Below are 26954 nucleotides of genomic sequence, written 5' to 3'. Positions count from 1 at the left end.
TGGGTTGCGGCCAGGTCCCAGTCTTGTATATTTCAAGCAGGATTAGTTTATCCTTGTAGGCACTGGAATGACTCACTGGAGATATTATGCGGTATGTTCTGGGATAAAAACAAACTAAATCTATGAACCCATTTTTGGGATTGTATCATTAAAATGAATGGATCTTACATCTGAAGGCTTCACAAAAAAGCTGACTAGGACCCCCGTAGCTATTGCTCTGCCTGGCGATTACTAGGCAATCGTTTCTCTACCTTCACTCACAGGGTTCTTGTGGAGAAAATGGAGGGAGGGTGGCATAGGAAGCTGTCCTATACAGAGTTAGGCCATTGGTCCATCTTTGTTGTTGTTTAGTCGTTTGGTCGTGTCCAACTCTTCGTGACCCCATGGACCAGAGCATGCCAGGCACTTTTGTCTTCCACTGCCTCCCGCAGTTTGGTCAAAGTCATGCTGGTAGCTTCGAGAACGCTGTCCAACCATCTCGTCCTCTGTCGTCCCCTTCTCCTTGTGCCCTCCATCTTTCCCAACATTAGGGTCTTTTCCAGGGAGTCTTCTCTTCTCATGAGGTGGCCAAAGTATTGGAGCCTCAGCTTCACGATCTGTCCTTCCAGTGAGCACTCAGGGCTGATTTCCTTCAGAATGGAGAGGTTTGATCTTCTTGCAGTCCATGGGACTCTCAAGAGTCTCCTCCAGAACCATCATTCAAAAATTGGTCCATCTAGCTCAGCATTATTAATACTGACAGTGGTTCTCCAGTATTTCAGGTTGACTTTCCTAACCCTACTTAGTCACACAAGGGACCTTTTGCATGTGATGCATGGCCTCTACCACTAACTACAACCTTTCCCATATATGCCATGCCATTTTGAGATCCTTGAAGAAAAAATGGTAAAGGACCCCTGGTTAAATCCAGTCAAAGGCAACTATGGGGTGCATCGCTCATCTCGCTTTCAGGCTGAGAGAGCCGGCTGTTATCTGCAGACAGATTTTCCAGCTCATGTGGCCAACATGACTAAACTACTTTTGGCACTATGAGACACTGTGATGAGTGCCAGAGTGCAGAGAAATGCTGTTTACCTTCCCATTGCTGCGATACCTATTTATCTACTTGCACTGGTGTGCTTTCTAACTGCTAGGTTGGCAGAAGCTGGGACAGAGCAATGGGAACTCACCCTGTCAAGCGGATTTGAACCGCTGACTTTCTGATTGGCAAGCCCAAGAGACTCAGTGGCTTAGACCACAGTGCCACCTGTGTCTTTATTCACACCTAAGTGATAACCTAGGTGACACCTAAGTAGCCAGCGCCCAGCTTCTTAGAGGGCTGAGTATTTTTGCATTATGCCACCCAAGGGGGGAAGCTTTGATCTATTGCAGCACTACACAATTCAATAAATGAAGCAGCTAACTTTTCTGAGTGTTATTTTAGGAGATATTTCATGTAGGGCTAGTTTTTGCAGAACACTAGGACAAGAAAGCCAGTGTATGGAACCAGGAAGTTTTCATAAGCAGACTTATACCAGCCGAGGAATTTCTACTCTGTCACAAATGTTCTGCAAAATGCAGCATTCTCCTGCTTTCATATCAGGAGATTGCCATATATTTTACATAAAGTAACAATATGATAAGAGGTGCCTCATTGCTCATGAATAGCATCTCTGAGGAACCTGCTAGCACAAGAGCAGCACTACTGGTGTGGAACTGTTTGCAATTTCTCTAGCTTGAATGGGTAGCGGCTATGCAATCTGCTGTATGAGTCACGAGAGCTTTGATTGAGGGATGAGCACACCTGGGAACTTGGGAACATCTGGTAGAAGGCCTCACTTTTTTAAAAAGCCATCCGATGACTTGGGAGCAGCATCTGTGTAGAGTGCAGCACATGGCTAGTTCGGAGTAGGAAAGTAGGCAGAATTTGATCAGACCTAGGAATTTGATCACATCTAGGTGAAGGTGGGCTGTAAAAGCAGGAATACAGAACTAAGTTATAAAAGGAAGCACAATGGGCTGGATGAGTAGCATTGAAAGGTATGGTATCTGAGGTGATTTCCAAACCAGGGTCAACCTGGCAGCAGGGAAGTCCCATGACTTACATCAAATAGGGAGCCCCTTGCGGGGCTTGCCACAGCCTGGGCATATAGGCAGAAGCCACGCCTCCCTGACCCCTTTAACAGGTGGGGTAGGCAGAGACTACAACCTCCCCTCCACCCAAGACTAAGATTTACCCAATGCCTAAACCACCAAAGTTGTGACGATGCTATGAGTTAGGCAAAACTACCAGGCTGGAGCCCATTGGCTTAGTGGACAAATTGGTACCTGGCACTGAGTCTGGTGACCAACATGGTCATAGCAAGGTCCCATTATACAAGACTAAGCCACTTCTGGTGAACCAGAGCAGTGCACGGAAACACCATTTATCTTCCCGCCGGAGCGGTACCTATTTATCTACTTGCACTTTGACGTGCTATCAAACTGCTAGGTTGGCAGGAGCAGGGACCGAGCAATGGGAGCTCACCCCGTCGCAGGGATTCAAACTGCCGACCTTCTGATCGGCAAGTCCTAGGCTCTGTGGTTTAACCCACAGCGCCACCCGCGTCCCACTTCCTAAACTGACATCCTAATCAGCAGGTTCAGACCCAAACGTTGTGCTTAGAACTGGACATGTGGGTGCAGAAGTATTTCTGTCTTTATAGTCCCAAGGCTTTCATTGTTATTTACATCCCATTTGATCAGCTGTTTGAAGAGAAGTATATCCATGCGCGTGCGCACAAAACCCACACTCGTCCTTCCTGCATGCCACTGGGAAGAATTCATGCCTGACCTCAGATTTGATAGTCAGTACATATGAGCAAGAATCGCTACGGCTAGAGATCTAAACTGACAGTGAAAAGACTGACAAATACATTTAAAACGCACCGCTCTTCTGAAATGTGTCTGTGGGAAAATGGCACTTTCTTAACTCAGCAGACCAGCTGCCTGCATACGTTTGATCATATCTGCTTATTTTAGTGAAAAGACCGTCCAAAAAAAGTTGGATTTCATTACTGTCAACCCTGCTACACCAGCTTCCTTTTTTTGGCACACACAACCACTTATTTGTTTGTCAGTAAAGCAAAACGACTGCACCTTGTCCCTATTGTACTAGGTGCTGTGCTGAACAAAGGAGTGACACGGTGCTTAATCTGAGTCTTTGCAGTCAGCATTAGATATTAAAGACAGGGTGAAAGGAAAGGGCAAAACTGAGAATGGTGAGTGGCAGAGGATCTGATATAAGTGCCAGCTTTTTTTAAGGAGTGGGCTTTGCTGTGTGATTTGGAAGGAGAGAGTAAAGGAACTTGATCCACAGAGATGAGTAAGTTGCTGGTTTTAAGTCACAAGTACAGATTTGAGGTTTTTTCAAAGTGTCTGTGGAGACAGAGGCTTGGTAAATATAATGGAAATTTGACTCTTGGAAAAGGAGAGTTGTACATGGTTGTGTCTACATTTGAGTATTGCACACTTTTCAGTGGCCATATGAAGGTGTGAAGGTGGCTCTATTGATAAGTATAGTGTCTGAAGTGAAGAGAAGAACAAAGTGGCACATGGACACATGATTAAAAATCCCCAAGTCTGAGCAAAGACCTGGCAGTCCTTACTGCAGCAGAACTGTGCAGGTTTTGATGGTTGTGGGAGTTGCTCAGTTCCTCAGCAAAATCTCCCCGAAGGTCAACCTACTGGAGATGTTTTACGCACAGTGTGTCTTCCTAAACACAATCCTCAGACCCATTATGTTGAGAATGGAGAAAGTGTTCACTGGCATATGAAGTTGGAACATCACATTTGAATGTGTTCCGTAATAAAAGAGGGCACCTGGTTAAATAGTGGAAGCCCAATTTAAGTGGCAAATCCTAAATTGAATATATAGCAATTACTGACAGTTAATACCAGCCCTACTAATAAAACTGTAATTAGATCTCATGTGGAGCTATAAAATGAATGTGTTAAAGATTGAACCAACTGCTTACTGGATGTCTGATGGACAACTTGTGCTGATTGCTCAGTTGAAGAGGCCATATAATTTCACTCTGTACTATACCTCTTGGCCTTGGGTGGCACAAGTATCAGTGCCAACAAATAATTCAACAGAATACAAAAGTGGAGAGAGAGAGAGAAAAGGTGTTGAAGCTGGCCAGTGTAGGAGCTGGTACAGATGAGCAGATTTCTGCAGTTCCATTCTGCAATTGTTCTACGACTGTGATATGCTTTTGGTTCCATTATACAGTGGTACCTTGGGTTACATATGCTTCAGGTTACATACACTTCAGGTTACAGACTCCACTAACCCAGAAATAATACCTCGGGTTAAGAACTTTGCTTCAGGATGAGAACAGAAATTGTGCTCCGGCGGCGCGGCGGCAGCAGGAGGCCCCATTAGCTAAACTGGTACCTCAAGTTAAGGACAGTTTCAGGTTAAGAATGGACCTCCGGAACGAATTAAGTACTTAACCCGAGGTACCACTGTACTTCAATTCCAGTAGCACTTCAAGATTTCAGAATGTGATTTTAAACATACGATGAAAATTGAGGGGATTGGTATGTAGATAAAAAGAAATGTCTGAAAATCCTGAAGGCCCCCCCCCCCTTTAAGTGCAGTTTCACTATTATGCTAAATGCTTTTAATTTTATTCTATTAAAATTCTATTATGCTAAATGCTTTTAAACAAAAATGAGGTGATTTTTGTAAGAGAATTCATTTTTTAAATTTACTTTTGGTATGTTTTACTCTAGAGACACAAAAATGAGTAAGAATCCTACTCACCCACCTCTATGTGAGATGAATACCAAGGATGCAAATTGGAATGACTTACTTGTAAACCTTAGAATGAAAAAATGAGAAAACTCTGCTCCTTCGCCACAAACAACCCCAAAATGGTTAAAACTGAAAATACTGGCTCAGGTTTAAAGGAGGCAGATTTTGAAAGCTTTAAAATGAATATGCTGAGTTTGTTCTAGAGCTCATTTTGTCTGTTCCCCTCTCATTGATATGAAACTGCACATCTGCCAGAATATACAATGCATTTTATTGGTGGGAAAAGGATTCAGAGGTTGTAGTAGAAAAACTATCCACAATTCTATGTCTCATTGTCAGAGGAAGGTGTAGTAGATATAGCCAAATTTTCAAATAAAAACTTACTCTGAGTTGGTATGTAGTTCATGTTTTCAAATCCGTTTCTTTTTCAGGAGGCACCACATATCGAGTAACTGTTCTGTTCTTTGCTCAGGCATGGCTGGTACAATATTATATATAAAATATATTTTCACTTATGTAAATGAATGTCGCTCTGGACTTCAAAGGAGGAATGCAGCCTAAGCAAGGAAGCCATTTAAATTACTCTTGCTTCTGACATTCACATGATATTTCCTTCTTGAAACATTTTAATTCTCTAACACCAAGCCAAATTAAATCTGAGGATATCTTTACTCTTCTGCACAAAACCATCTTCTGCAATCTCACCAAACTCTGTGATATCAACTTGCATACCAAGGCCAGGTAAGCATATTGATTTATACCCAATGCCTTAGCAGAAAATGCTTCTGCTCCCATAAATTGGAGAATCTGGTTTTTGCTGTCCCCACACCCCCTGCAATCCTCAGGACCACAACGGGGTGCAGGGGACATGCTGCCAGTAGGAGAAACCTGTGGAAATTAAGTGCCCTGACCACTACATGAATGTAACACTATCATTTGGTACAGCCCACTGCAGCAGGAGCACAACTTAAAGATTTCCAGTCCCAGGATGCAGCATGACTTCAGGTGAAAAGCAGAAGCACAAAAATGACGATTTGTGCAGTTTTAACCCTACCAACCTTCAAGGCAGGTGACTCACAAGCTAAAATACATGCAACTTTCTGGACTGCATTTTCTATTAAGAAATCTCTGAACTATAGCAGCACCACATGCAGAACCAGCTGGGTTCCAGGGGTGTCACTGGATTTTCGGCAAGTAAGCACGTAAGTAAATATATCTAAAACATATATCCTGCAGCATAGCCAATAAGGCACTTGTAACAGCTTAATTTTTTTTAAAAAAAGTTAAAACCATAGAATAAAAATTACTTACAACCTACCTAAAACAAAACTCAGAATCATAAATCGGACTCCCATAAATGCTCTTTCTTCCAGTGATACAGCCATGCTTCACCTTCAGCTGCAGTTTCTACAACTTGCCATAGCTGCTACTCAAATAATATGCCCTATTACAGCATGTATACACTTGCTAGCCTGCATTTTAGATTTGCTTTAACATTCTTAAGAAACTAGGTGTTATTTTAACCTTTAAAAAAAAACCCCTAAATGAGGCGTTGGGCACCGTGTAGCAGCAGGGTTGATCGATGAACAGTGGAGAATCAAAAGGCTGCTCTCATAAGCCCTCCAGTGTTGGAGAGGCTAAGAGAAACCTGTTGAGATTCCTTTTCCCAATCCCTCTTCTAGCTCCACCTGGCAATAAAAATGTCCATGAATCAAAATGTAATACACATTTCTTTGATTGAGATCCCTGTAGAAGTGCTGCAGAACAGTTTCACTCTCTGCTCTCCCTCTCTCTCTCGTGTGCGTAGAAAGAATGAAATATGAAATAAAGCAGCTTGATAATTCTCAAAACAATCACAGCTAAAATTTTGTGTCTTGATTGCTAAAACATTTCGCTGTGATTCAGTTGTGTTTCTGGTGAAGTAAACTGTTTTTTAAAAAAGAAAAGAAAAGAAAAGCAGTATTTGTACTAAAAACAATTGCAAACCAAGGTGTTCTGAACCTCCTGAATGCTCAGAAAGCATGTTTAATGTCACCCTTATGATATACTGAAGAGTAACAAAGGCTTCACCCCTTGCAGAGAGAGATCAACTTGGCCAACAGTGAACTCCCCCAGCACAGCAGAGGCACTTTGGGGAAGAAAGCACAAGGGCCCATCTCTCAGTGGCTGAGCATCCACTTTGTATGCAGGAGGTCTCAGATTCTATCTTGGCCATCTCCAGGTGTGTGCCCTGTCTGAAACCCCAGAGAGCTGATTCCAGACATTGTACGCCACAAGTTGCCAGCATGGAACCTGTGGGCACACACCTGCCATAGAAACCTTACCTTGTGCCTTCAGGGTCCCTTCCCACTGTGGTCATCAGGCTTCGAGTAGGCTGTGTATTGTGTTGCATCTGGAGTAGTGCTGCTAAGTCCCTTCTGTTTGCACAATGGAACTTTCTCCCTTTCGTGCCCCTGGTGTCCCTCTTCAGGAAAGGTGGGTGGTGAGGACTCTGCAGCAGAAGGAGAGGGACATGCAGGGTTGGACCCAGGAGTGCGCTGAGGTGAGCCAATGGAGCCAATGCCTGCCCCCACCCACCGCGGCCTGAGGATGTGGCTCTGCCATCTCCTAACATGGATATCACAGCAGGAGGTTACTGGAGAAAGTTGGGGGGCACTAAGAGGTGCCACGAACAACTAGGTTGCACCTGCTGCTGCTGTTGCTACTACAGAAGAGCTCAGTTCCAGCTTGCTCTTTCTTGGAGCAATGTCAGAGCTCTGTGTTTTCCAGAGCACAGCCTGAGCCCTGCCAAGCCCTGCCTACCCTCTGCCGGGACCTTGTTCCACCTTGTCTTGTCTTATATGACAGGGGGCCTTGCTGCACTGCACCCCTTCTTCTCCCCACTAAATCATTTGGGGCAAGTTAGGAGAGGGTGTAGTGGGCAGGGGAGGAGAGGAGGGAAAGTCCCATTGTGTGAGCAGCAAATCTTTGTGCTGATGGAATGAGGGCATTGGAAACACAGTCCCTGCTCTTCCTTTGCTGCTGCTCTCAGAGTATCCCCTTTGCTGCCTTTAACAGGGATAAGTCACGCTGTGCATTCTGCAGTGGCTGACTTTGGCCTTTCAAATTTTAGTGGTGCCCTGTGCGACACCAAAATTTGGTGCCCTCCATTGAGCATCATTGTCATGATGCCCCCACAGCACCCTCTCAGCCAGAGCCGTCTTTCCCATACGGCCTAGTGGTGCATTGCGCCAGGGCGCTGGTCTGTCAGGGGTGCCCCAGTGAGTGGGGGAGCTGCGCGGCTTTGCTGGCAGCCTCCCCTTTCCCTGCACGCCTGCCAGCTGCGCCCCGTCAACCCTATGTGCTGCTTCCTTCCCAAGCCTCCGCGGGACGAGAGCAATCCTGGCAGAGGCTTAGGGTGGAAGCTGTGTCACACCAACTATACAGCGGCATGGGGGAGAGTTGCGCACATCCCCCCATGGCTGGCAGTGCACAGCTTCTCCCCCCATCTGTGGTAATTTGGGGGTGCTGAGTGGATATTTGCACCCCGGTGCTGCATCTGCTAAAGACGGCCCTGCTCTCAGCTCAGCACGCAGTGCAGGCAAACTGTTCTCACTCCTTTAAATCCACCTCTGCATTCTGAAGCCGTGTGAAAGAAACATATAGTTTCTCCACAAAATGAAGGATACTGATTGGCCCAGGACCAGAGACGTGTGTGCTGAGCTGGCATGTTCATTGGTACTGGAGACCACGTAGTGCAACTGCCTCATGCTGTCTTTCAATGTGCGATGGGTTCGAGCAAACCCCCCTAGCGTATTGCTCTGTTGCTCCAAAATGGTTGCATTTATTTTCACAGCATTTTGATTTGATTTTATATGGCATATAGTCGGATTAGCTAGATGTAATTTTTTAATGTTGATATTATATAATGTTTCTTATATTTTATTACACGCACGCACACACGCACGAACTAGGGGGTGTATGTGGGAGCCAAATAACAAGGGAAATTGGGGTGATTCAGAGGTCTTTCATCGCTCCAAGTCAAAGTGTGTTAATAACCCCTTGAGTAGGATCAGCCCCCTCGCCGCCTTACATTGCTCTGTTGTTTCTAAACTTAAATTTTCATATACGTTTCTCTGATTTCATAGGCTTTACAATAAGACTGTCCCAAAAGTTGCTCATGGAGCATAGAAGAGCTCTGGATCGCATTTTGTTAAAGCACAACAGCTGAAGATATTTTTAAGTTATGGGGAAATGGATATAGCTATTTTTTAGATACCCCATTATACTGAATGAGGAAAACGGAGCTTCATTTTATACAGAGCAGCATGGAATCCAAAGCACAGAGTGACTCAGAAACAGATTGGATTTTTTTTAAAAAAACGCACAGCTACAGATGCAAGGTCCATGTACCTCCCCAGTGTGCATGCACACAGACATTTGTACCTAAATGAACAATTGGCCAGGGCTCTAGTATAGTTGAAGTCCTTACTCTGATGACTGAAATGAGAGAGGTTGTGCTGGTGAAATGCAACAGAGGCATTCTGAATAAGTTGGTAGCTCATGTATATCACTGCTGAGAAAGATGCACGAGCAGCCAAGACATGGCAAGTGTGTGAGTAAGCAAACCGACATCTTCATTGTGTAGGAAGCTGTGCAGTGTTCTCTGGCATGAAGTGACTGAGCCGATATGAATTATCATCAGAGATAGATATATTATAGAATGGTGACTGCAGTCATCTGTCAAGGTTCCTTACCAACATCCATGGAGTAAATGTCACAGGTGAATAGCAGCTTGCTCTGCCTATGTTAATCTGACAATGAAAGCATGGCCCTGTATTTTGGCAGCACATCAAGTCCATTGAAAACAAGGGGTTTAATTCCTCCTTGGTTTGGGCATGCTTCCCAAGCATCAATGGATCTCAAACTTTTGTCTCTGGGTCACACTTTCAGAATAAAAATTTGCTCGCGCCACACCAAATCTCTTATGGATAAGAAATACACTGGAAAACAAAAGGGAACAACTCCTAGCAGTGCTTGATTTGTAACACAGAACACGGCTACTTTATAATATGATCATGCATAGGAACCAGCTCCTAGGGGCTGTGAGGGCTTTGGCTCCCACAAAGATGATGGGCATTCCCATTTCAATGGTGTGTGCGCACTGTGTCATATGATTCATTATGCAAGGCGAGGTCCCCACAATATTTTGTTCAAGTTGGCACCCCAGTGATCATGGGACATCGAGAAAGCATAAAGCAATGTAACTACATAAGAATCATTCCCAAAATGTAATTATTAACGAGCCTTTCATAACGTGTACAAACTCAATGAGTGGTGTGAGCTTCCTTTTGCCAGATAATCTCATTTATATTAGGTCTAATTTGAGACAAACAATAATAATCTCATCTCCTCAGCCCAAAGAAGCCTTTCTCTTTTCTGATCTTTCATATTTCTCATACTTGAAAATCGCAGTTCACAACAATATGTCATGGAGAACTGTAGAAGAATAGCCATGCTATTTTCCAGCCCTCTGTTCGAATGGCGATTCCGGATCACAACTAAGATTGTCCACAGTATCAGTTGATGCTCTTACTCTCATTTTGAAAAGATATCTATCCATATTCTGCAAATAAATAAATAAATATTTTGGTACTATAGTATTCTATACTATATTGCACTGAAATGTTTAAGTGTTTCATTGATTGTCCTTGAATGTTCCCACCACACTTGCCATCCTCTCCTGCCACACACTGTGGCTCGCCACACCCTTTGAGAACCACTGCTATACATCATAATGGTTGCTTGTCATTAAAACTCAACTCTAGCTGATGTACACTGTGAGAAAGGTCCTAGTTTTCGCAGGATTCCAGCCAGGGTCTAGGATGAGGCAGTGAGGCAGCTGCCTCAGGCAAGTGATGTTGAGAGGCGGGGAGGGGACAGAGCTGTGAGTGCCATGTGGCCTGGGCTGCCCTCAATCACAGTGGAAGATACTTTCCTTTCACCTGTATTAGAGTAAGATTCAACTGCAAATCCAACTAACCTCTGTATGTGCCTTTGGGGAGGGCACCATATTGCCCTTCACCTCAGCATACTTGTCCTGATTTCAGCAAACTTACAGGGTTTCCTTTGTACATGGGCTGCTGGTCTTTAGTACGAGGGCGACTGGGGAATGACCCGTGTGCGCATAAAGCAGGGATGAGGAAGCTGTGATTCTCCAGATACTGCTGGACTACAACTCCCATCATCCATGACCATCCGCCATGCTGGCAGGATCTTCTCAAAGCTGTAGTCCAGCAACATCTGGAGGGCCAGAGGGATCACCATTGCTGGCCTAGAGTGTTATCTGACTCACAAAACAGGCAGTTCCTGGGTCCTCAGAGTTCCATGCCACTACACATTGAAACCACTTGCTTTGTAGATGTCCCCTTTTCCTCACACATCTCTGAGGAACTGGCTTGTGTCTGTGGAGAAAGATGGATAGACTACATGGATAAATTATAGATATTTGCATCAGGTGGCGCTGTGGGTTAAAGCCTCAGCGCCTAGGACTTGCCGATTGAAAGGTCGGCGGTTCGAATCCCTGCGGCGGGGTGCGCTCCCGCTGCTCGGTCCCAGCGCCTGCCAACCTAGCAGTTCGAAAGCACCTCCGGGTGCAAGTAGATAAATAGGGACCGCTTACCAGCGGGAAGGTAAACGGCGTTTCCGTGTGCAGCTCTGGCTCGCCAGATGCAGCTTTGTCACGCTGGCCACGTGACCCGGAAGTGTCTCCGGACAGCGCTGGCCCCTGGCCTCTTAAGTGAGATGGGCGCACAACCCCAGAGTCTGTCAAGACTGGCCCATACGGGCAGGGGTACCTTTACCTTTACCTTTACAGCCATTGCAATGTATTTACAAAACATAAAAGCAACTGAAACACATACAATTGTCAAATTAAATTAAAAATTATATGAATTAAAACACAGAAAGCACCACAACTGTTTATTTTAATGGCATCTGCAATGAAACACACATATATATAGGGCACATTCTTTTCTACAATCCCATTACCTTTTAGAGAAAAGTGTCCTTATTAAATTGTTCAAAAAAGAAAGAAAAAATCAGAACTGAACTCTGGAACAAAGTATCTGAAACAGTAAAATGTCCTTAAAGGCCAATTAGAAATTGCAATACTGGGAGTTTTACTACATGTAACTCCACTGTAATTATCAATCAATGGATTCAGTTGAAAAAACCCCTCAAATTCACAGCTGGGGAAAAAGATACTAATTATTTCCTGTTAATTAAGACTGTGCTGGGACTCAGGCTTACCATCCTTCAAGTAAAGGATTGACACATCAATGCTAATATAATGCTCAAGGTCCTTTTCAAAGGCTTTATTTCTAATGTTAATAAATTGGTGTCACATTATTTTAAGTGTCTTAAGCAATCATGCCATTATCTGTCATTTAAACACGGCATGTCTGTATAAACACAGAGGGTGATATAATAACATCGCCAGGGACAAAAATTGGGATGATTCAATTTGCTTCCGAAAACATGAAATTTGAATCATTTGTCTTTTGACAGGTTTGTTGGAAGACCACATCAAAGGTAAAGACTGTTCATAAAGTATTAGTTTGTTCACTTGACTTCAATATAATTTTTTTCAGTGATGTCTACTGAACAATGTAGAGCTCTGAGTTGATGTTTTATTCAACAATAACATCTTTTTAGTGCCTTGTACGAGTTGTACTTTTATTTATGTCAAGACCATTTTATATGGCCAACAGCGGCTTAATCTCACAAATGGGTAATTGGCAACAGGTTTTTTTAATGGATTGGGGTAAATCAGGATTAAACAGGCTGTCTCTTAATGCCAAGACTCCCTGGAAAAGACCCTGATCCTGGGAAAGATTGAGGGCACAAGGAGAAGAGGACGGCAGAGGACGAGATGGTGGGACAGTGTTCTCGAAGCTACCAGCATAAGTTTGACCAAACTGCGGGAGGCAGAGGAAGACAGGAGTGCCTGGCGTGCTCTGGTCCATGGGGTCACAAAGAGTCAGACATGACTAAATGACTAAACAACAACAACAAGCAGCAATCCCACAGAAGGCATTATTCAAGAAGTACCTCCAAGTTGGCCAGCAGAAAATGTGGCGTGGCCATTCAGCTATGGGACAAAGGAAGGAATTGTTCCTGGTCAATGAAACCTAGTAAGCAGTGCAAAATTTAGGAAAAACAGTGCAATACAAAATGTTTTGCTTTATTGCTATATACAATCAAGTCTTAGAAGCCAACAAGACTAAAATGTTTACAATAGATTTTCGTGATAAAATATCCTTATATAGAGACTTGAGAATGATAAATTGATTCACCGATACATGCACATTGAATAAATGTGCATGGGCACATGTTGAAAATAGTCACCCATTGCTCACATGCTCAGTGTCCATGGGGAGTGAGTCCTTAACGTGTGATGGCCTGCTATGCCATGTGGCTGGACATGCACAGCCTAACAACACCAGAACAAAGGGTAAATTTTGCTCCCCTTTATGGAGGCAGAGGGGCAATTTGGCTGGGGGCTGTTGGGCAGGCCTAAGCATCTCCTGTAGTGCTTACTTCCATTGGGCTGGCAGTGCTTGGACAGCATAGGAAAGGGATCTAGAGTGTTCTGACATAAGCTGCTTCCCGTGTTTCATAACACTGTAAATGGTCCCTTATTTTAAGAGAATGTCCATCTGGAAACCCTAAAGGGAAAAGAGGTTATCGCTCTGAAAGAGGCAGCAGGGCCTTTAGGCATCATTAGAGTGCGTGAAACTACAGTCTACCTGGGCCACATCTTTTACGAGCAGGCGCTGTCATTTCACTGCCCACTGAAAACCTATTTATCGGCCATGGAGAATGAAAATGAGTTCTTTTTCGTGTGCAAATGCCGGTGGCAGATTTGCCTGGCCTAACTTTCACAATTTAACAAACTTTTGTCATTTCCCCCCCCAGCCAATTTAGCATATTCTAATCTGTTCCTCCCTCCTCACACACAAACACCAACTCCCACCACCGTTCCTGTTTACTATCTCTTTCCAAATAAACATAATATTTTTTAGCAATGACAGGTGATTACCAGTCTCTCACTCAGCCCTGGTAATTCATTTGTGCCTCCCAGCAGTCATGAGTCATGGGTCTTTTACACTTGTCAAGCAAACCTAATCCTTACCCTTCATGGGCCAGATATCCTAAAGATGGCTGAACATGTAATTGCCTTGAAGTGTAAAATATTTCCCATATTATTTATTATGCTATTGCCAGCTAGTACCTCTATAGTTAAGGTTGTGTCAGCATTTTCATTATAAACCTATATTTCCAGCTGTAAAAAACCTGCTTGAAGGTACAGCTGGTGCTTGATCAAAATTAGGGACTGCTTACTGGGAGGGATAAGGGGTGCCGTGAGGCCAGGCCAGGTTAGAAATGTGGAAGCTTTCTGTGTTGTGGTGGTTTCTTTACACTTCTTTATTCTTTGGGATGCTCCTCCAGGTGTGTTCAAGAAAGGCATGAGATTCCATGCTGTGATCCAAGCACAAAGAGTTGCAGTGCTGGCACATGAAATACCACACCACAGCTTTCCCCAGCATTGTTCTTATCTGAATTTCTGTTCACCTAAGATGAGGTATAGGAAAGTTACCTACCTTGAATGCAGCCTAAACAACTGGCTCTAAATAATGTGAACTATTGAATGTTTTATTTTCAGTACAGAGTGATTCTGTTATGCTTGCAATCTGGGTACCCAATGGCTTCTGAGCTGGAGAGGTCTAGTCAGAAAAGAAGTGGGAATAGGGCAGAAAAGAGCATCCATGAGATCTAGTGAGATCTTGCCAGAAGTTGCTGCTGCTGCCACCATACATCCCCAGGGCAGTGACAGGGGGGTCAGGCAGGGTATCCTTGGGATGCTGTCCCATGGCATTCTGTGACCTCAGGTGGCTGTTTCAGTCTGCCTGATGGGCGGGCTGGCCCTGGGCATGATCAAAGTTTACAGAATTATGTCTGATGTTGAGAAAGTAGCTAGATACCTTCACCCAATATAGTGCATTAGCAGCAGACTCAGGAAAAGCAAAAAAAAAAAGAAAAAAAAAAGGTACATCTCCACTTAATTTATGGAAATTTTCTGCCATTAAGTGTGGTGATGGCTTAGATGGTTTTAAAGGGGGAATTAAAACAAAGTTATTTATGTATTATTTATGCATTATTTTATTTTCTATTTTGATTAATTGCTGGAGGTTGATTCTACTAGCTATGCTCAGTATGTGGCACCTCCAGGTACATAGGCTGGATGCCCTGGAATACTTATTGCTCGAGGGAAAGCAGCTGGGGAGAAGAAGAAGAGGAGGAGGAGGAGGAGGAGGAGGAGGAGTTTGGATTTGATATCCCGCTTTATCACTACCCTAAGGAGTCTCAAAGTGACTCACAATCTCCTTTCCCTTCCTCCCCCACAACAAACATTCTGTGAGGTGAGTAAGGCTGAGAGACTTCAGAGAAGTGTGACTAGCCCAAAGTCACCCAGCAGCAGCATGTGGAGGAGCAGGGAAGTGAACCTGGTTCACCAGATTACGAGTCCATTGCTCGTAACCACTACACCACACTGGCTCTCACAAGCCTTGCCTCCATGATAGGATTGTGGTTGTGGGCTGCCAGGAGGCATCTTGGTGATTTTGAGACACAGGATGAAGGACCAGGGGTGAGTCTATTCTTTGATTCAACAGCACTCTTCTTAAGTGTTCTTATTTATCTTTGGCAGTGGCATAGCTAATGCCTAGCAACCACATGGGAGACTTTTCTGGTCCCCAGCAGTAGATGACATGGTCTTCCCTCCAGAAACAGGGGCTGGGAGGAGTTTCAGATGGTTTCAGTGGTCAGCTGATGGTAATGATGCTGGCCAGTGCTGCTGTCAAGACAAGACTTTAGGGCAAAAGTTCAGGTTCCCACTCAGCAGTGGCTGGCAAGGTATCAAGACTTACCTGACCTCCCATCACCGGCATCACTATGGCTGAAGAGGAGCAACGAGGCAGCAAGTCTGGCACAGTGAAAACACACAGATGGGAGCACCAGATTGGTTCTGCCATTGTGTCTGCACCACACTGATCTAGTTGCTGCCTCCTCCCTCATACTCCACTTCTTGGTACACTGCAGCAAGGCCACAGCAGGGAGGTCAGGTTGGCTCCCACCCTGCCAACTGCTGTTAGTCCCACACAGCAGAATGAGGTGAGAGGTGGGCAAACACAACAGGGTTACCTTGCAACATTTTAAAAGAAGTGAAGGCAAACACATTCCTATTTAAAGACGGAGACCCCAGGAAGATAATTAAGTCCAGGGTCAAAAATTGCCTAACCCCACCACTGATGCCAATCCACAGAAGCAGACTTTTCCTTCATCTGTGTGACTGCTGTGAAAATATTATTGGCATCCATCTGATTTGAGAGACAATGGAGTATGTCTCTGGGAGGTTCACAGCACCATCTGCGGCTGCAGAGACCAGTAATTCCTGTGTTGTTTTGCTGCATGAGCAGTACCAAAGTGACCTCTCCTGTATGGAGGTCCTGAGCTACCCAGATAACAAGACCCTCCTCTCTGCCTTGCATTCACTTGCTTTCATAAATTATATCTTAACCCTCCAAAGTGATTTTTTCTAAGGAAAAATAATTCAGGGAATATTGCCATGAGCTTTCACACTGCTCAGGCAAAAGCAGAGACCTCACTCTCCCTACATTCCGTAACAGTCTAAATGTGTGACCATGGGACCAAGTAGTCACTTATCAAACTTCTTGGTTGCAATTGGGAAGAAGGAAAAGATGGCAGCAGTGTCTTGGCAGGTGACTTCTCCAGAATTGGAAGTTGCTCAAGGCTGGATGCTTGTTAGGTTGTGATGGATTCTTGTCCCAGCTGTATAATTGCTCTTGATATTTCGAAAATAAATAAATAAATAAATTGTGCCAAACAGTGAAATGATTGAATTGTTTGTCCAGTGTCACTTGCAGAGACCAAGATGATGCTGAAAGAGACAAGGACTTTGGGCTAATTTTATCCTCCCATATGTCAGATTGATTGTATGTTCAGTAGCTGAAAGGGCAGAGGGTGTTCATCTACATGGCATCGCACACAGGAGCCAGCCCACCCTTACCCCAGTGGCAAATTTTTGAATGTCATCATGCGTTTCTGCCTGCCCTCAATGCAGGCACCTTTTTTCCTTCTGTTTTATAGGAATGCTTAAGTAAAAGTGTTGGAGGGGGGGGATGCAGAATGACTTGTATTTTTACCACCTGGAAGGGCACTGTAAAGTTTTTCCTGATCCACAACAGCCCAAGTGGATTTTCATCTCAGTAGCATCATATAGCTACAGCTGATTAAAATGGTACCAACATTTACAATTTGCTACTTATGGTAAAAAAAATTTTTTAAAGAGGAACAAATCAGTGACCACAGTCTTTTATTCATTTATTCCTATCATCTGAGGCTAACTGAATACTTCCCCCATATATCTGTCCTTCGTATAGTTGCACAATTTGAGTACAGCTCCCTTACTTTCTTCCTGCATAAAATACTGCAGTGCTTTAGCTGATGCAAAATGTGATTTGCTATTTTGTTGCTGATGACAGTTACCTGAAAACCTTGTGGGATCCTCAGGTATGTTGGTGGCTGCACTCACCTCCCAACAGCATGAGATTCTCTTGGTGGAGAAGAGCTTAATCTCCCTTGGTGGGAGGTGGAGAGAGGCTGGTTGTCTTGTCCCAGTGGGGAGGTGGGGTGTAAATGAGGATGCCCCCCCCATAAGTGTTTTTTGTTTTGTTGTGCTTATTTATTTTTGCTGTTGGGCTGTTCTTATTCAATGGATCCATTTCTCCTTGCATGATTATTGGTTGCTGAATGTTTGAATGTTCTCTCAATAAAGTTGATGGAATCAATGTGATAGGCGCAAGGAGAAAGCGGTTGTCAAGTGATTCTCTCTGTGGGGGTCATATGTTCACATTAGTTTTGTGTTGTGTGAATGTGTGTATGTGAATTATTTTGGTGATTCCATTACAGGTGAGAACCTTTTTGTAACATTACATTTTCTATTTACATGCTGTAATTATTATTTTGTTGCTTATGAGTTGCTTTTGCATTATTAATTAATTTGTTTCACTTATGTACATTTTTGAGATATTGATTGTTGCTTAATTACCTTACTTAAAACATGATGTGTATTATTATTATTAGTAGTAGTAGTAGCAGTAGCAATCGTAATATTAAAAAATGCTTTACTTACAGATTTGTGGTCCCGGTCATGCATTGTCCTATGCAGCAACAATAGCTAATGTAGGCAAAATATTCTTGGGCAGAAATAGGAAAAGTAGCTTCAGAAATGTGTTTGAAGCTGGGAGCTATTGTGAGACATGTTCTCCATCCATGGCTTACATTGTGAAGAAGAGAGTGGAGAAAGGAAGAGAAGAAGCACATGAATCTCTCACCAGAGTTGATGGGTCATGACTTAACTGAGCCTACTCTAGCCGTTAGGACACTGTTAGAACACTTAAGCCCTTCATACCTTAACTAGCAATCATGCATAGTTATGTTTGACTGCAAATTTCCCACAGATCCATATTTTTTAAAAAATATGTCCAGAATGTTTTAAAGGAGGACTATAAAATACTACCCCTAACAGCAACCATGGCATAATTTCATTTCCTACTGGTGCAACAAAACAAAATATGTAAAAACTTGAGAAGTTTTCTTAGAGGTCATTAATAAAGGCTGAGTTAGAATCAATACTGTAACTGAACAGAATGTATAAATTTGCATGCAGGTGGTATTAATTGTGATACTTTCTTAGAATAACATTATGAGCTGTTTTGCTTTTTGCTATTTGTATTCTTAATACTGCAGTGAGGGCGGTGAAGGTCCAGCGCCGAGGGCCTTCTGGCGGTTCCCTCATTGCGAGAAGCAAAGCTACAGGGAACCAGGCAGAGGGCCTTCTCGGTAGTGGCGCCCGCCCTGTGGAATGCCCTTCCAGCAGATGTCAAAGCGATAAACAACTACCTGACATTCAGAAGGCATCTTAAGGCAGCCCTGTTCAGGGAAGTTTTTAATGTGTGATATTTTACTGTATTTTTGGTTTTTATGGAAGCTGCCCAGAGTGGCTGGGGACGCCCAGCCAGATGGCCGGGGTATAAATAATAAATTATTATTGTTATTATTATACCAAAGTGATGTCCAATTATGTCTATATGAATATGAAAAATAAAATATGACCCCTTACAGTCTGCAGAGGTGAAAGCTTTGAAAGTTTACATCTAAAAACATGAAGTGTGAATTAGGAATACACCATCATCCTTGTGCTCCTCCCAAAATGGTTTGATACTTTGCATGTGGTCTGAGAGTGTGCACGTGAGCACCTACTGCAACCTCTGTTGCTTCCTCCTTCCCTTGTCCGACAAGGGTCTTCCCCCACCTTACCTGGAGCAAGAAAAGGGGGGGGGGATTGTATAGACCAATGATGGGGAATCTCTGGCCCTTGAGATGCTGCTGGAGTACATCTCTCTTAATCCCTGACCTTTGCCCATGCAGGCTACGAGTGATGGAAATTTGGAGTTGAACCACACCTGGAGAGTCACAGTTTCCCATCTCTGTGTGAGAGGCAGCGCCAGTTCCCATCTCCATGTTAGAGGAAGCACCAGTTTGCTGTTGAGGAACACCCTGGCCCACCTTTGGCAGAAATGGACATAGTCAATTTTTCACCAAGGACACTGAAACATGTAGTTCCAGCACACTCAGTGACAGGAAAGGAAGATCCACTAGGGAACTGCAGTTTCCCACCTCCATGGCCAATCTCTCCTGCTAAGTTGGAGAGTGCTTGAGGGAGCAGGGGAAGGTGGCAGAGAGTACTTAAGGTGCACGTGGAATGGGGCACTTTTTCCACCCCACATCCTTGTGAGTAGGGATGGGGGGGGGAGTTCAGTTCAGTTCACATTTAAAGGTGAACCCACCTAGGGGTCTGGAAGAATACACAAACTGAAATGCAGCCATCTTTCAAAGTTCATGCTTTCCCAAATTTTACAGCTCAAAATGTGTACAAAAATGCATATACTGGTGTAGAGTATATACATAAAAATGAGCATAATACTGAAAATAACGTACAAAACCTGCATTATATTAGGGGGGAAGATTTGCAAAGAACATCTCTTAGACAAAATAGCATGGAAAATTGTGAAGGTAGGATAAATTCATGCCAAAATGTTGGTGAATTATCATGAGGACAGGTTTTTGTTTTTTTGGGAGGGGAAATGCAAAGTGATGTGGAAATGCGGAGAAGTGAATTTAACTCTAAAGAAAGGAAAGAAACTGAACAATTTGCTCATTCCTACTTGCGAGTAATAAAACAAAGGAGGTCATTTTCACCACAGTAAATACATATCTGGAAACTTTTATATCACAGATAAAGTGAACAAGAGCCAGGTTTGGCTGCAGCTCCCTGTGAGTGTGCGCTCAGTGCGCCCAAGGTTGTCATTGTGTAATGCATGAAGTGGTAAGATTTAACATGTCTGACATCTGCTGGCTAGGCTCACATCTGCTTTTTTTAGGATCGCTCATCCTAGTCATTTGTTTTGTTACAGAGATGGTATGGTAAGGGGAATCCCTACAAAAAAAGACAATACTGTTGATGTGAGAATGCAACATTATTTCCCTTTGCCATTAAAATATTATGCTGAAGAACACCAAAGTACCTTCTGTAACACAACCGCTGTTGACAAGATACAACAAATAATCAAGGAAGCTACAAAATGTATCACATTGTATGTGGGGGGGGGAGTACTAACAAGGTACTTTAACACTTGCAGCTCAAAAACTTTGGACTTTCTTTCTTTCAAAAGAATATTGAATTTATTTGCTCATTAGCAACAAAGGTAGAAGCACTGGCTATTAATGAATGTGGTGAGAGCAGCATAGATTCGCTTGAGATGGATGTTTCCGAAAACAGAATTGCTTGGAGCTGGGATGTGGTCAATAGCAACTAGAATTCTCCATTAGTGCCTTGTGGAGGTTGACAGTTCTCTTATGGCTCACGGTGACCATTTGTGGAAATGGGACACTGGGCTGGGTGATGTGCAGGTACACAATATATAGTCAGAACAATGGGAGGACTCTAACATCACACTTTGTTGTCATCAGCACAAACATTCTGGCTTGCTGGAGGGAATGATCCCCCTCTCCTCCTGTCCACTGTTTTGAGGGTTCTTGCGCAAGAGCTTCCGTTGACAGGACTAATTAGGTGAATCCCACCCAGTATGTCAACTATCCCTCCGCTTTAGAGTATCTGAACCAAATATGAGAATAATCTGTAATTCCTTACAGCGTAACTCCCTCATCTGGACTTCCAGCCAATGGTGTCTTGGTGCAGCACAACAAAGTGAAATGTACTATTTCAGACCTCAAGTGGGAGATCCCAGATTTGAGTGCTTTCTCTTGTTAAATAAAATGCAAAAAATAAAATGCTGCATGCAGAAATGAAACTTTGAGGGAAAGTTCTAACCTTTCTGCTCTAGTTTTCCATTTTCAGGCCAGTGGATATGTATGGAAGCATTAAAAAGCGATACGCACCTGCAATGTGATGCGATGCCGTCCATTATGCAATCTCATTCCCTCCTTGGTCCATTGCATGCATAGATCCAGCTGGGGCATAATGGTTTCCAGAGAGCAGCATGCTTCAAACCTTCAAACCATATTCACTGAATGGCAGCAGAGAGTTGAGAACAGGATTGCACCCATTCGCCCCTGCCCCACCAATTAAGTAGAAGGCTTGAATGAAGCCCTATGCAGGATTGGTGACCCTAATTTCCCAGGTTTCCTGGATGCATCTTCCATGGAACATGTGGGTGGAACAAGTAGGTGCATTCCCACTCACCACCACCAATGAACATGGTTTGAAGGTGTGAATATGGTTTGATAAATGAGAAGGATCATGTTCTTCTCATCTGATTTCTCTGCACAGATCTTACACAAAAAAGGTACAAGTCAAAATCAGCAGCTCAGCAGCTGTAAAAGAAAAAGATCTCACTAGGCTGATGCAAACTAGCAGAACATGGAAGAGAAATGCAGTAGTGCATCCACATAAGCTTATGATTCAACCACCTATTTGTCCTCTCTGATACCATAGTTCACATATTTCAGGTGGTCCTGCTAACAGATATCCACATGTCCTCAGTCTTATTTGAGTTGTGATGATAATTGCTAATGGGAGCACTGGCCCTGCATGGGGGATGCTTTGATATATGAGTTCTTGATGTAGGAGTGTGCCAAAACTGGCTGCAGAATCTAGGCCTTCTTTTGGTTGTGGGGTCAGAAAAGGTGGAGGTGAAATGGCAGTCATCTGGGTGGGAGAACTGAAGTACCTCTTTTGCAGGGACAACATTGCAGTCCAAAGGATTCTGCCTAAAGATTCCTCCTCCGTTGCTTGTCCCTCCCCCCATTTCAGAAAACCCACACAAGAATTGCACTGATGGTGGCTTTCTGTTAGTGCAACGCTATCTACTGTTTGGCTCCGAAGCGCCCTTTCTGATTGCATGGCCCCGTGGTTTTCTTCGGAACTGAGGGCGATGAAACAATCGCTGAGACGGCTAGAGCGTCGGTGGCAGAAAACTCACTCCGAATCTGACCGGACACAGGTTAGAGCTCAACGTCGAGCCTACAAAGTGGCGATAGCAACGGCGAATAAGACTTTCTTCACCGCCTCTGTTGCATCTGCAGAAAATAGTAGCAGGAGACTCTTTCAGGTGGTTCGCAATTTAACGGAACCACCTTTACCACCGGGGCCTTGTAAAGACCCCAAGATCTCCTGCAACAATTTTGCAAAGTTTTTTGCAGATAAAATCACTCATATTCGGAAGGAGCTAGACAGGGCTGGGGCGGGAGAGTGCTAGAGTCCTGTCTGGTCAAGTTGCATGGAATCAATTTCAATCTGTTACCCCCGAGGATGTGGACAGGCTGCTTGGATGCGTGAAACCAACCACCTGTCTCCTTGATCCTTGCCCATCCTGGCTAATAAAAGCAAGCCGGGAAGGGCTGGGCAATGGGCTCTGTGGGATGGTGAATGCTTCCCTCTGTGAGGGAACATTCCCAGATCCGCTGAAAGATCTGGGAATGTTCCCTCACAGAGGGAAGCATTCGCCACCCCGCAGAGCCCAGTATGGCCAACTATCGCCCAGTCTCAAATCTTCCATTCTTGGGCAAGGTGATTGAGCACGTGGTTGCTGAACAACTCCAGGCACGCCTGGAGGATGCGGACCATTTGGATCCCTTCCAATCGGGGTTCAGGCCTCATCATGGGACTGAAACTGCCTTGGTCGCGCTGGTTGATGATCTCCGGCGGGCTAGGGACAAAGGTGAGAGCTGTTTCCTAGTTCTGCTGGATCTCTCAGTGGCCTTTGATACCATCAACCATCCTTCTGGACCGTCTAGAGGGGCTGGGATATGGGGGCACTGTTATACAGTGGTTTCGCTCCTTCCTCCTGGGCCGTGTTCAGAAAGTGGTCTTGGGGGATGAGTGTTCAGACCCTTGGACCCTCACTTGTGGGGTGCCTCAGGGTTCCGTCCTCTCCCCCATGCTTTTTAACATCTATATGAAGCCGCTGGGAGAGATCATCAGGGGGTTTGGACTGGGTGTCCATCAATATGCAGATGATACCCAGCTCTACCTCTCTTTCAAATCAGAACCAGTGAAGGTCCTGTGTGAGTGCCTGGAGGCGGTTGGAGGATGGATGGCGGCTAATGGATTGAAGTTGAATCCTGACAAGACAGAAGTACTGTTTTTGGGGGACAGGGGGCGGGCTGGTGTGGAGGACTCCCTGGTCCTGAATAGGGTAACTGTGCCCCTGAAGGACCAGGTGTGCAGCCTGGTTGTCATTTTGGACTCACAGATGTCCATGGAGGCGCAGGTCAATTCTGTATCCAGGGCAGCTGTCTACCAACTCCACCTGGTACGCAGGCTGAGACCCTACCTGCCCGCGGACTGTCTCACCAGAGTGGTGCATGCTCTAGTTATCTCCCGCTTGGACTACTGCAATGTGCTATACGTGGGGCTACCTTTGAAGGTGACTCGGAAACTACAACTAATCCAGAATGCGGCAGCTAGACTGGTGACTGGGGGCGGCCGCCGAGATCACATAACACCGGTCTTGAAAGACCTACATTGGCTCCCAGTATGTTTCCGAGCACAATTCAAAGTGCTGGTGTTGACCTTTAAAGCCCTAAACGGCCTCGGCCCTGTATACCTGAAGGAGCGTCTCCACCTCCATCGTTCTGCCCAGACACTGAGGTCCAGCGCCGAGGGCCTTCTGGCGGTTCCCTCATTGCGAGAAGCAAAGCTACAGGGAACCAGGCAGAGGGCCTTCTCGGTAGTGGCGCCCGCCCTGTGGAACACCCTCCCATCAGATGTCAAAATGATAAACAACTACCTGACATTCAGAAGACATCTTAAGGCAGCCCTGTTCAGGGAAGTTTTTAATGTATGACATTTTAGTGTTTTTTGGTTTCTAGAGTGGCTGGGGAAACCCAGCCAGATGGGCGGGGTACAAATAATAAATTATTATTATTATTGCAATACTGGCATAATTGTTTTCCAGCCACAGAACATTGGGCAAGGTGTTTTGGAGCAAACCCCCAGAATGAATTATTTGTGAGGAAAAATGGACAAAACTTTTAGGGCCTGTAACTAAAACAAACAATTAAGATCTTAAGTGGAAATGAAATAACAAATGACATATTTTGGAATGCTCTGGTCAGCTCATGTGACTAGGAAGGAACTACAGTGGTACCTCGGGTTAAGAACTTAATTTGTTCCGGAGGTCTGTTCTTAACCTGAAACCGTTCTTAACCTCAGACACCACTTTAGCTAATGGGGCCTCCCGCTGCCGCTGCGCCACTGCCGCACGATTTCTGTTCTCATCCTGAAGCAAAGTTCTTAACCCGAGGTACTATTTCCGAGTTAGCGGAGTCTGTAACTTGAAGCGTCTGTAACCCGAGGTACCACTGTAATCAAAGGGGCATAACGACACTGGAACGGCTGATAGAACTTCAGTTGAGTGCTAGGTCAAGTAATAATTGTAACAACAGTGCTTAACAAATCATTTTTCTAAAAAAAGATTTGACACTATGAAAAACATTGGAATGCATTAAGCTGTGTTGTCTGGATTGTCAATGAAAATTGAGTCAAATGATGAGAAAACTGCTTGTGTGGAAGCATCTCAGGCCATTAACTTATCAAAACATCAATAGGGAACATACTGAATAATTTAGTCCACGTATTTCCTTCGTATGAGAAATGTTGCGCACAACTGCCAAGATCGGAAATGGACAAATGCTGACAGTCCCACGTTTACTACATACGATCAGAACTCCAGCAATATGAACAACCCATGACAATAACAAACAGGTGGCAACCCTGCACAAACAGGACTTTTTGAATAGGGGCTGCCCCGCTCACTTCAGAGTTGGGGAGTGGGTTGTGTGCACAGTGGGGTCTGCATGCATGGAGCAGTCCTCTTGACACCGGGGGGTAGGGAAAGAGGCAGCTCTTGCTTGGGGAAACCTCCATGTGGGACGCATCAGAACCCCGCAGAGCTTTGGATGGTAGCCAAAGCCTCTTCCCTGAAAGAACCTTTAGTCTAAATAGACCCCAAAGCTGCACGGTGGGAGTTGAAAGAGAGATAAATCACCTTCTCAAGGGCACACAGCATGTTAGAGGCAGCAGGATAAGAACTCAGGGCTCCTGGATGCCAGAATGAAGCTTTGTCTGTAAGATCACAGATGCATGACTGACGCTTGCGATAAGGATAAACTATATTTTTGTTTCAAGAACAGAACTGATAAAATGAGAAACGGCTCGGCGAAGCATGCCAGTCAGTGTCAAAGCCTCCCTGCTCCTCAAATTAAGTGTCTGTGGCCCCCCTGAAGTCTCCTCTTTCTGTGCCCTGTACCCTTCATTTTTTCCCCCTATGACATTTGAGGTCTTCACCCAGGAAAGGTAACACGGTTTCTTTAAGAAAATACTTATAGTAATAAAAAATGACTTTAACCGCAAAAACTAATAATTGCTAAGGAGCCAATTAAATTCTGAAAGCGAGATGAAACCCTTCTTATTTCCCCTGGTGATTTTCTGCTTTAAACTCGCTTCCGTGTTGGGGTGGGGGGGAGAGGGAAGAGCGGGAGAAAGGGGGGGAAAGAGAAAGAAAATATAATTTCAGAAGCTGACAGAACTCATTGTTCGAGAAATTTTAAATTCAAAAAAGTTAATAAAGCTCAACTATAAGATGAAGGGAATTTGCATTTCACAGATTAACAACATGTACAGCAAGAAAGGCGATCCGCCTTGCCCCAGGTGATAATTTAAGAAACCTTTGCATATTTTATTTAAAACTGGGCCCAGTTTGGCTGGGTAATAAAACAGACAGATAATGATTAGAAGGTCGGCCCTTCAGGGCACACAGCTTGGGCCCTAGCAAATACCAAACAATGATCCCACAAGCCTGGCTTGCTGCAGATTAGTCTAATTGCCTGCTGATGTTTTATTTTTTTTCTGAAGTTCTTTCCCTCCCTTCTCCTTGAAACGCTAAACAGGGTGGCAGTTTTGGTATTTGCATTTTTTATTTTTTGCTGTTCATTGCACACATATATACTATCTCCCCCCCCCTTGTGTGTAATTGTGTGTATATTCATACATGTGCACAAAATGTGCATTTATTGTGCATATAAATATATACCAAATGTGTACGCACATGCACACTTTAAGTGATTTTATTATTGTATTTTTATATGGTAGTAACCTCCCTTGGACCTTATGGTGAAGGGTAGGAAATCCTATAAAATAAATACACACTCACTCACACACACACACACACATCTCTCATAAACAAATTCCATGTGTGCACACATATAATACATATTGATCCTGTATATATGTAGTATACCCTAGTGGTCCAGAAGCTACATAAAAAAAATATGCAAGGCTCCATAGAGCACTGATGTTCCTAACATGGAGCCTTATGTGAGCATGGACTGCTTTAACTCTTCACTATTGAGGAATCTTTCCTGACAAATTATCTAACACTTTCTCATGTGTGCCTGCATGTACACACACTGGAGATCTTCTGTGTGCACTGCAGTTGCTGGCCTGTGGTTATTGTCTATTTAACCG

Source organism: Podarcis gaigeae, assembly GCF_964106915.1.
Source record: "Podarcis gaigeae genome assembly, chromosome: 3".
Lineage (NCBI taxonomy): Eukaryota > Metazoa > Chordata > Lepidosauria > Squamata > Lacertidae > Podarcis > Podarcis gaigeae.
This window is presented reverse-complemented; position numbering follows the sequence as displayed.